This window comes from Sparus aurata, chromosome 18, assembly GCF_900880675.1.
Source record: "Sparus aurata chromosome 18, fSpaAur1.1, whole genome shotgun sequence".
NCBI lineage: Eukaryota > Metazoa > Chordata > Actinopteri > Spariformes > Sparidae > Sparus > Sparus aurata.
The window spans coordinates 19,598,060-19,610,287 of record NC_044204.1 but is presented as its reverse complement, the minus strand read 5'-3'; positions in this window follow the sequence as shown (position 1 = coordinate 19,610,287).

Sequence of the window (12,228 nt, the reverse complement as noted above, 5' to 3'; positions counted from 1 at the left end):
TCGCAGTGCACGGAAAGCTCATGTCTCACACCAAGCTCTGTGCTGCAGGCCCACGTACACTAATTAGACCTGATATACAGCCTGATGTGTGCTGATTGAAAGCAGGCTCATCTAACTCAGGACAGGGTCCTGTTGCACTGCTGTGGAACGCCGGAGGGTGTCATTTTGTTTCCAGGCGTTGGTCTAAGGTCAGTTACACGGTCTCCAGACAAATTTCTTTGGTAGTGATTTAGAGAGGGTAAATGGATCCGCGGATCTGGGAGTATTATGCACCAACGTATTGACGGTGTAAAAGGATGTGGTGGTTTGAGCGCTCGCAGGGCTCCGCAGCTCACAACCAGCTGTCCATGTGGCGACAGCTTCAGCTTCACACAGAAATGAGTGGCATGCACCAGGCAGCACAGGCCGCGGCACCGTGCCAACCTCGCCAGGCACTCCCTCGGTGCCTCTTGTTGCATGTGCCCCGTGTTGGATGTGGTCGGCTATAGTCCCTTGCTTGAGGAATGATAACAGGGAAACACTAAGCCCTCAACCCTTGTTGTCTATCTGTGTAACTCTTAATTTCATGGATTTGTCACACAGTTTTTGTGTAACCAATCCGAGAAGTCCATGCTTTTTTATTATCCTTTCTGCCTCCCTCTCATAAAATGTATCACTGGGGAGGTTCTGAGATGGCAGGACAATTACCCAATGAGCTGTTTTCACTGGAACTGCAATCAAGCATCTGGAAGAATTGACCATCCATTATCAGGCTTTTGGCCAGAGCTTTACTATTTCACATTGAGACTGTTCATGTATTCGTTGCTGTCGAGTGGATTCTCTGTTTAGGTATGGATCCCATTAGCCGTGTTATATAAGGCTGGATGCAGGGCTCTTTATTAACTATAGCAGGACTGTCCAACAGGGACTTCTCTCCGTGACTTCCAGTCTGGGACAGTTAAGCAACTCGGACCAATAGCACATAGAGAACAGCCTTCCTTGTGATTTTACAGCTGGTTTGCAATTGCAGCGTAATTATAGATTAAGAAAACATGACTTGTGTCAATGAAATAATGGCAGCCCATTGACAAAAACATCTCTAGCAGCCCAACACCTGGTGAAAGACCAATTGTTAGATTTAACAGCATGCCAGCTTGAAAAGAACACAGTGGGTACACCGGGTTCATTTGTCTTTGTAATGGACCAAGATTTCTCTTTGGGATGTGAACCTGCCATGTCTACAGAGCTTAAACAAATTGTGTTCCAATAGCTTTTTCAGTGAACCAGAGGTGATTTGACTCTCCTTCAACTCGCACACTATTAGTCAAAATATCACATTTCTAGTTCTTCTGTTTGACTGTGTGTACAATCACTGAGTATCCAGCAGAGTTGTTGACTTGACTGATGGTGGCCACAGCTTAATAACAGAGGCTGTCATGTGTGGTTTTTTAATTCCTAATCATGCATAATGCTAACACTTGCGCAATAAATAGCAAAGTACACGGGTACAACTTAACAGATGGGACCGGCCGAGACACCAGCCTCCCTGACAAATAGCACATGAAGTCCAAGCTGCATTCAATAATCTACTGAAACACATTTGCCTTTTATTTATAATCGTATATTTGTGTTTCTCAGCTCTGAAGTCGGGGCGGAAAAATCTTTACGCAATAGTTGGATATTTTGGGAAATACACATATTTTCTTTCTTGGTGAGACTGGGACGAGAAGATATGTCCCACTCACATGTTTGTGCAGGAGCCAGCAGCTGCTTAGCTTAGCACAATGACTGGAAACAGAGGGAAACAGCTAGCCTGGCTCTGGATGAAAGTAACAAAATCTAGCTACCAGAACCAGTAAACCTAGTTTGTGACTTTAGAGCTAGTCTTTTTACTCTGTAGAAAAATCAAAATGTGAGAACTATGAGCAGGACTATTTCTTGGCTGGGTGCAGTGACTTAGCAACATAACGTGTTTACATCTGAGTTTCTGTACAGATGAAACACATGAGATATAACATATGCAGGTAGATATTGTTGCCGCTGGACACAGCCAGGCGAGCCATTTTCACATTTACACTCTTGATGCTAAATTAAAGGATGTGTTCACCCAAAAATGAAAATGTGGTCATTATCTACTTGACCCTCATGCCGATAGAAAGCTGGGGGCCATTTTTTTAGCCCAAAAAACATTTCTGGAGCTTTACAGCAAAGCAGTTTTGAAGCATTCTACTAAACAACTAAAGTAGATTGAGACTTGTTTTGAGACAACAAAATCACTCCATACAGCTTGTCCGGCTAATCCTAGTCCCTGGAACCCTACGTTCCGTAATTGAATTTTAAAAAAATGCAAGTTACACCCTGGACATGCGGTTAACTCATGCTTCCACTTAAGACAGAGTGAGAGCCAGCGCTTTTAGCTTAGCAGCCAAAGTGGAGATTTTTGCCTTTAAAGGTGTGTAAATGAAGTCTTTTTCAATCAATTTGCAATCTTAGGGCTTCCAGAGATTTGGATTAGGCAATGATGTACGGAGCCATTTCATTTTCCATTTTCATTCCTTGTTTTTGTTTCTTCAGTCTAGACCTTTTTCAGTTGTTCCGAAAAATGCTGCAGAAAAGTTTGTGAACTACAAAACTTCAAACCGAGACGTAGATAATGACAACATTCTCAATTTTTGGGTGAACGTACCCTTAAAATTTACCAGCAGCTGCCTGAAACTTCATACTCACAGATGTGTGAGTGGTATTAATCTTCACGTCTAACTCTTGGCTTGAAGTAGGTAAGCGTTTTACCCAAAATGGGAAGTTTTCCTTTAAGGAGTCCAATACTGTGTGTAAATTCCACACACCTAAAAAGAAATCTATCAAATACACTGTAGAGCCGTGGTTACCGATAAGAAAGAAACATGTTGCGCCAACAGTAAACAATACAAGGTATATTCACGTACATGGTGACCTTTAAAGGCTTTTATAATTTTCACATTTTGGAATCAGTTTTCTCGACAGTCAAACAGGAATACACCACACGTCACCAACACAAATGGTGCTTTCATCTCATTATTTCTGCGATACGAAATTAAACGTTCTTTTTTTCCCTTTTCAGACACCAGACAATGTACAGGATGTCATACACATGAGCCATCTTAGAGACACAACATTGGTGTCAGAATATGCTGAGTCAGCGTGTCTTCATTAAACCGTTTGACAAGGAGCAGGCTCTGGAGGATAAATGCGGGAGAGATGCCTGATGGGAGACATTGGTTCATCCTGTGATTTAGCTACCAGTTGGACCGTCTCACAGCAGCACTGATTCACTTATACAAGTCGTTTCAGTAGCGCAAGCCGAAGCCAACAGTAATGACAAGTTGCAGTATGCCAACCACATGGTGGACGCTGCCTTACTAGTGGCCTGCTCAGACCTCAGACTGTCTGCACAGAGGTACACCTTACTGTTTGAATGATTAGGAGTAGAAGAGCGTGCCAGAAAGCTGGGGAGGGGTGGGGTATTCAGTAGGTTTTCATCCTGTCATCCTTTTTATTTCTGCACATGCACGGACAAATGTACACCCACTAAGATGTAGATGGACATGTTGCATGTACAGGTGATGCAGTTTATACACTTGAAAGTGGATCCTGTTTGCGTCGTTTAACTATTAGTTCTTTTCCCCCATCTAACTCTCTTCTTCCCGTCTTTCTCCTCCTCCTCCTTCTCCATCCCTTTTCTGTCTCCCACTTAAAGCTGCTTCTCCTCTCTGTTGACAGCTTTGCTCGGCTGAAAAAAAGAAGCAGAATTACTGAGTAAAAGGGAAAAAGAGAGCAAATAACAGCTCTTAGAATGTTTGGATTGTGAAACCAGAACATTAGTACAAACCATAATGGCTGGCCCAGAGAGCCCAGCGCCTCTCCAGAACTTCACTCTCATAGGCAATGATGTAACGCCAGCCATTTCATATGAAGCATTCGCTTGTTGCAGTCCTCAAAGTCTATTTATACCTTCTTCGTCTACTCAAAATAAAGCAGCCTATGTTAGGCTGATGCCCTTTAAATAGCCTGTTTGTTTAAGCTGAGGAAATCAGAAAAAAAAACTTTACGGTGGTGATAGCTTACTATGATTCTGGCAAAAAAACAAACCAAGAAACATTGAATTGCTTAATGCTGCAAAGTAGAAAAAGATGTGAGCTATTTATCACCAAAACGATAAAACAAAGACTTTTTTAACGTCAGACAACCTCGCCTGTTAGTGATGATGTCCTGCGCTCAGATATCCATAAATGACTGAATTAATGGACATGAAATACAAGTGACTCACTCAACTGGCAGGTACAACCTGCTGCGCTGTCCAGGATAGATACTTTTACTACTACAAAGCGACGTGTGTGTGCGCGCGTGTGCGTGTGTGTGTGTGTGTGGCACGTGTGTTTGTGGTGCCAACCAGGCCTCAGTGTATACTACGCAGCAGAATAAACAAGTCTGTCTGTGTTCACAGTCTGTAATTAAAGCCGTATAAAAGTGCACACGCATGCAGTAACAGCACACGTCATGGCCCTCAGCGGGTCTGTTTCCCTCAGCCTCAGCGTGGGCCTGACAACAGCTGACCTAAACCACCTATGCCTAACTTCTCTGCACATACGAAACATTAAAACAAAGCATTAAAAAAAAAAAAAAAACCTGCACAGGCGTGGGCTGCATAGCTTGCTTCATACAATGCCACTGAACGTGCAGCGTACAATAAATGCTGCTTAATAACATGCTGCTGCTGCTCGTGTCCGCCCTGTGCAAGTCTCCCTTTGTCAAAGCTGGATTGACAGAGCAGTGCCATGTATCGGCCACTGCAGGGCGATTTGATTGTATTGGCTTATTCTGAGGGGTAATCAGACCTCCCGATGGCTCCACCACCACCACCGCCACCACCTCAGCCATAAAAATAACCTAGACATGAGAGAAGACCACATCATGTTGAATCCTGCCAGAGTTTGGCTTGAGCGCAGACATACTCCGGTGGCCCGTAATCTACCGTGAGGTGAGCTCATCGACTGAGAGTCAGCCTCAAGACCTCACAGCTCAGAGATGACAGCTACCTGTGCTGGGCAATTAAATGAATTCTGGGGCCAATGCAACACATTTTCCCCCCCTAAACACACTATTTGTTTTGGATTAGAGGGTCAATCATTGCCTTCCAGTGGTAAGGGGCCATTCTGTGCTAAAGTACTATATATATCCAGATCTATACGTTGAACAGAATGCCTAATGTAAACAGCTCAGGCTGTGATTTGTATATACTCAAGTGAAAGAATGTAAATGCTGACATAGGAAGGCTCAAATGTGTGCCGAATGGTGGGGAGGATGCATCTGTGCATCTCACCACAGTCATGTGTGTCTGTGTGTACATGCACATGAGCCTGAGAGACTCTTTATAATAGTTTCTGACCAGATTTTGCCCTCTGGTGGTTCAATCTGGGCAGCACTGTTTAAGACAAGCGAAAAGCATCACTAACAGCTGCACACCGCAGATGAATGATGAGTTTTTTACTGTTTAAATGCAAAAATGTGCTCCAGACGAAAAACCACATTTTATAGCTTGGAGATTTAAGGGGGGGGGGGGGGGCTGCAGGTAAGTAGCTCAGATGGACGCCTGCTGCAGCCAAACATTAAATGGAAGGTTGTTGAGAAGACTAAGCCAAAGTGAATAAATCGCTCCACACTTACACTGTGTGTGTTAGCGTGTGTATGTGTGTGTATATCCATGCATATATGTACGTCCCCAGCGTGTGCGTCAGTCACCAAACAGATCCCCTTGGAGCCAGTGATGGTCCAGAAGTCCCACGCATTTCCCATGCTCACTCACACCAAGCAGTGAGTTCCACCACACACACTCTCACTCCTCTCTCTTTCCCCTCTCTCGTTTTCACCCTGTCATGTCCTCTACCCCTCTCCTTTTCATTCTCTCGCTCCAGTCGTCGCCGATGCCGTTATCATTCCACTTTGTTTTCAGCTGATTTTCAGCCTGACCTCATCTATGGAGGAGAATAATTACCAAATGGGGACACAGTGTTTTAACAGTGATTTCGAGGTCAACGACTCGCTCACGTTCTCTGGTCTTATTTGTTCTCGGCTGTGAAACTCGCCAATGTTCCTGTTCCACTCCACTCCACCCCTCCCCATCCCCACCCCCCTCTTTTCTCTGACCCCTGTGTATACATCAGTCCATAGTGAGATTGCTTTAGGAGCAATCATTGTAATCTCTCACTGTCGGAGGAGTTGGCGGGGCACTGCGTCTTGGAACATGCAGTGCTAAATGTTAAAGAGTGGTGATTGCGGAGAATGTGGCATGGTTTTGCAGAATGCCAGCCTATTAAGTTCAGCCATGCCAAAGCTATATTTGTGCTCCAACTGCTCTGCTGAATTGCAAAGTAGAATGTACTGTACATTTTTTTCGCATGAAAACACAAGAAAATGGCTTCAGTTTGCAAGGAAAAGGGGGTCTAATAGGTAGGACACACAGATACAGTTTTATCGTAAGGTTGTGACCTTCAAGAAAGTCTAATGAGGGTCTAACAGGAAGGAAGCAAAGATGGTCTTTGATTTATTTTGCAGTACAGCTTTCTTTAAACGTGTCACTGATTAACCTCCGCAAAAGTGTTAGGGGGTGCCAAGAAGAGCTTGCAAAAAAAAGCCTATAAAAACATGTATCACGACCTCCTAATCACTGGAGTTTTCTGTGTGCAAGCAGTCTGAGCGGCTGCTAAGTGGCCACATGCAGGTTTCATTAGTGTGACCTGGATAGGGGACGGCGTTGGAGCAGGTGGTCAGCGGTAGATAGGGCAGAGAGATGGGGACCCTGAGCGAGTAAAGCACAGGGCTGACGGGAGCTGCGCTGGTATTCCACTCACCTTGAGCATGTAAAACACTATCCCTGTGGAAGCAGCGTGAGGCGTGGGGGGAAGGGGTCGGACTTTTTTCTTCCCTGCCTGGACGTGGATCACATAACTGGGCCAGCATGGGACTGAGCCTGCCTCAGCTGTGGAGGCACAAACTGCCCTTAAGCATTCAGACCGGCGTAAGCTTGGCTCAGCGTGCGAGTAAACCCACTTCTGTCACCTCTCTGATTTTATTTTTAACAAGGAGAGGTGACCGAATCAAGATGACCCTCATAGATCCCGTTTTAGTGCAGGTCTAATTAAGTCAGACACATACATGAATCCACACCCATCACTACCCTATTCATTCCCCCAGTAACACCCATCACTGCCCCTACGTGTCAGTTTGAAGGAGCAGCATTCAGGGAATGTAAGTCATGTCGTACGTGCCTCGAGGTTGCCACAGAAATTAAGCACATAGGTGTAAAGAAATGCCAGTCAGCCTCTCCATGGCTCCCTCAGTTCACCTCCTAGCAGTGCGCTGGCGAGGCCCGGGACCCAGGAATGCTGTGCCCATCTGTCAACACGGAGCTGCCTTCCCTGGCAGATGCCACAGAGAGGATTTTTGTAACCTGGCCCTGGGTGGATTTCATAACCTGGCCTGGCAGTATATAGCAGAGGGCCTTTCGGGCTGCAGGAAAGATTATGTGCTACCATAGGATGGAGCTGAATACGTGTGTGTATATGTGTGTGTGTGTATCTCATGAAAGTGGGTTGATAAAGACACAAAAAAGTTTACCCTGGTAAAATGTATTGAGCTATCATCTAGCAAATGTCCAGCATCTACCTGTGTTTCGCTCCTCCGCCCGCTTTCTGTGCTCATCTATCTGTCCTGCCCTCTCCTCCTTCACCTTCTCCTCCCCCTCTCATATCTCTTCCCACCACTCCTGCTCTGCTCTGAAATTTATAATGAATGGTGTTCTCTGTGTGGGGCCTGAATGTGTGTTTGGTGGAGCAGAGGGAGCACCACCTGAGTGATGATTCTGTCTGCCCAAGTCTCTCTCTCTCTCTCTCTCTCTCTCTCTCTCTCACACACACACACACACACACACACACACACACACACACGCCTGACCTGCTGGGAACACAGGGTCTTGCTGTATCAGGCCTCTGTGGCAGGGGCAATTAGAAAGGTCCAGACGGAGCACAAGCTCTCTTCTCATACTGTCCCCATTAGAGAGGGAGAGACAGGCAGCAGTGAGGAAAGACAGGAAGAGGACACGTATTAACTCTCTCTTTCTCACACACACACACACACACACGCAGTGTCTGGACAGTAACCTTACTTAGCCCTGCACTGGTTAAGGTGACTCGGTGGCATGGTGTGTTATAATTAGCCCCGTTTTTTAACTCCTCAGCTGTGCCTTGACCTGCTCAACAGACGTCTCAGTGAGTGCCCGAGACGTGGGTCAGGCCATCACGTTGGCGTCCCTGAAGTCCACGGTCAAATCCTGAAAAAATAATGGGCCGGAGTTGGATGAAGTGTCCGATCTGTGCCAAGATGACGACACACAATGGTGGATGCTCTAAATGCTGCACAACTTACCACACAATTAGAAGTGATGGAAATGGACCCAGAGTCACTGAATGAGGTGTGTGTGTGTGTGTGTACCACTAGAGTTTTTGCACATGATGATGCCAAGGACTCGGTGGCCTGCCTTGCAATACATGTACGTCACAGCTAACAGTGTGTGTGTGTGTGTGTGTGTGTGTGTGTGAGAGAGAGTACCTGATGGGTGGCTCATCCCTGAGCTGAGACGTGCACAGAGACCAGTGCTGTTTCCACGCTGCCTTTGTCTCCACATGAATTATCCATTGGGCCACGTGTGGTAATCAAGCTGCTGCGGCAAGCCTTATTACAATGTTGGTCATTTAGCCTATTAGCAATGCTCTTACCTCATTTCTTGGTCAACTCCAATTGCATGGAAAACGGAGCAGTCAGCATGTTAAATGGGCTCTGGGATAGCTGGGTGTATTAAGGGCCATAAAGCGACGGCAGCTGATACAGCACAAGCAGGCTCGCCGCATGATGGGCGCCTGAGAAACTAATATTTAAAGAGTGGACAAAGGAAGACACAGAGTTGAACTGTATATACACAAACAGGCTGAGCATTCGGGAAATTATATTGCTCCAAACACACCAGTGAAGTGTAATTCAGAGTGCGAAAAGTCCAGAAGAACAGATAAGATGAGAGAGCTTTAAAGCAACAATGTGTCGGTCGGCCTCATATGTTGGAAATATACAATCTGTAAGTGATTTTATGATAACATAAAATAATCCTTTGACGTTTCATCTATTCAAAAAGACATGACGACTTGAAAACTACTGCAAACTACTATGTGATGCTGCCCTCCTCTGGACACTTTGTGTAACTAACACAACAGAAGTCACATTGAAAAAAATTAAAATCCAGATGTATTGTTTAGTTTATAAAGTGTACGTGTCAGGGACCTGGAGATTCAAACTTTGATCTCATACATGGAAAATATTGATTTGTGAAAAGTGTGGTTCACAGATGAGGAAAATCCCCCAAACTGTACCAGCAGGATTAAAGAAGGACTCGTCGTTGTTAGTCTGTAGGATGGATCGGTTGTATAATGTCTTCTGATCTTTCTAATGTCAGAAAATTAACTCACATGATGTCATTAGAGTAATTCCAAGGTCGATAATTCCAAATGCCCAGAGATCTTTTGGCCTTCACATCTTTTTGTATTTGGATGTGCATGAAAGAACAAAGTCGGGGCAACCCTTTGGTTCGGTTAGGGCACCAGAACTACCTGGTAAAGTTTAAGAACAAATCGTGGTTTTGGTTCAAATAAGAACATTGTTTGAATAAGAACAAATAGTTTAATAAGGTAAGTGCTGTGTCTATTTTTTAGTGCAATGGGCCTTCGGTGCAACAGACTGTTGGAACAATGTCATAGCATCATCTCGGGTTATTTTTGAGACTTCTCATTTGCCTCATTCTGGTTCGCCATCATGGAGGATGTCTCGGTTTGATTTTATCTCCTCGGAGGAGTAAAGAAGAGGATCGAGCAGGGACTAAAAAAAGTATTTTTCTTTAACCCTTATTGTAAAGACTTGTTGCTTCTGATCGGTGGTTGCTTTGGCACCTACACTTCCATTCAGGTGTCGTATTACTTCAAGTCTATAAATTTAAACACGGTATGTAATTTTTGGCCACCAGGGGTCCCTCAATCAAATCAGTGGGACCAGGGGAGTGGTTGTCTCCACTGTAAACAAGCACCATTGCTCATTAAAATCTATCTATCTATCGACTCAGGCAGAAATGTTCTCAGACAAGGACACGTTTTTAAGTTTTATTCACGTTATTTTTATTCATGGTCGCCGACTTCCTTCCTCACTCTCTGTCTTTCTCCCAGAAGTTATAGAGACAGGCCACCAAACGAAACACACCGTTACCTTGAATAAAATGACAGATTTGTCTGGGTTTGAATGTGGGATAATTTAACTATACACCCCATAAAGTATTTCACAAAGGTTCTAGTTATTAGACGTTTTGATGCAGAAAGGAAGGACTAACATTCTGGATATCTCTGCTTCTGTTTCTTCAATTTTGCCCTCCACGTTTCTGAAAATACAGTACTTACAGGAACAGCCCTTCAAAATCCTTTCTTCATATCCACCGTATCAACATTGCACAACCTGTCCCTTAAAATCCATTCATCAGCTCATGAGCTACAACACAGCAGTTTCCCACCGCCGACCTCAAACCTCAGCTGTAGACAAAACTAAAGCAGGCACGGAGTAAGAAGCATCCTATTATGTCCCCCGAGGGCCCTAACATCACCTTGAACTCGGTGGAGGACTGTGTGAAGCCTTGCCAAGCCTGTTAACATGACCTGGCTTGAGTCTGTGTGAGCAGCGCAGAGGCAGATGATGGAGCGTAGATGAAGGGGATGCTGCTCCCTCCATCACAGACAAGACAAACGACGCACAGACAGACGGCACTTGACATGGCTAGTAGTTAGTGTCCAGTTACACCAAACTGACTCCGGACCAGCGGATGCTTTGAATGATACAGTGTGAACGAGCTTTTCCACAACAGGACCTCCACCGAGATCAGGTGTGCTCTTCCAAAGGCCACATGGGGGTGGTGTATAGCTCCCTAGGGAGGGATGGAGAAGGCAGAGTGGGCTACAGATTTAACTCATCCAACAGTGAACCACATCAGTCATGTCCACACAGGAGTTCAGTTCATAACATCTCCACCACAGTTACTAATATTATAGGAAACATCCAGAGGTGTAATCCAAAATGTAGAGATGTAGTTTCAGAGACATGGCCTTGAAGTGGAAGTAAGATAGACAGTCCAGAGCATGAACTGATACGTGCTGGACAAGGAAAGTATGATGGGAAATATGATATATGATGATCTCTTGAAAACCGAGATGGAAAAACACAGCTGGTGATATGAATTTACATTTGTATCAGGATACTGAAAGAAACTGTGATGTCTGACATGAACATCATGGGAGTCAGTTAAAGGTTTAACTCTGAAGCTGATCATTCAGTCAGCATTTACACTAAATTAAGAGTCAGACTGAAGCTGATTGAATGACAGCGATGGTAATCTGAAAAGAGCCACTGTCTTATGGTTTAAGACATCAACTGAAATCAATAGCTCTTTTATGGTTTAATTTAAAAAGTGAATATTTTAAGAAAGGAACAGTTTTTCATTCGTCTATCAGATTCTGTGAATAACTACATTGATGTGTTATCATACATACATCTACTTTTTCTTTTTTATTTCAAAATGTGTATAATTTCTGGACAGGTTTTTCTTTCTGTTTCATATATATATATATAAACACATATTTCACATATGGACTCTTGCACATAGAACATATTCATACTGAAGTATTGTTTGTGTTCAGACGTTTGCATTAACTAATGTTTGTGTAAAATGTATTTATTCAATTTGTTAAATTGTTGGATTTCCCCTTTAAACAATCCTCCTTTTGTTAGTGTTGTATGTTTGTTGCACGATTTTCATGAGTGATTTAGTCGATAATTAAATACATTTTATGTATGTAGCCCTAAAATCACAATCACATTGCCTCGGTGGGTCTTACAATCTGTACACTGAGTGACATCCTCTGTCCTGACACCCTCGATTCGAGTGAGGAACAACTTGTCATACTGACAGAAAAAAACCCTTTTAACAGGGAATAAACGATGGAAGGAGCCCAGTGAAGAGCCACAGAGGAGGGACCCCTCTCCCACGATGGACAGACATGCAGTAGATGTCACATGTATAGAACAGAACAACAAAATCACAGTTTATACATTTCATTGACAGAACATCTGATA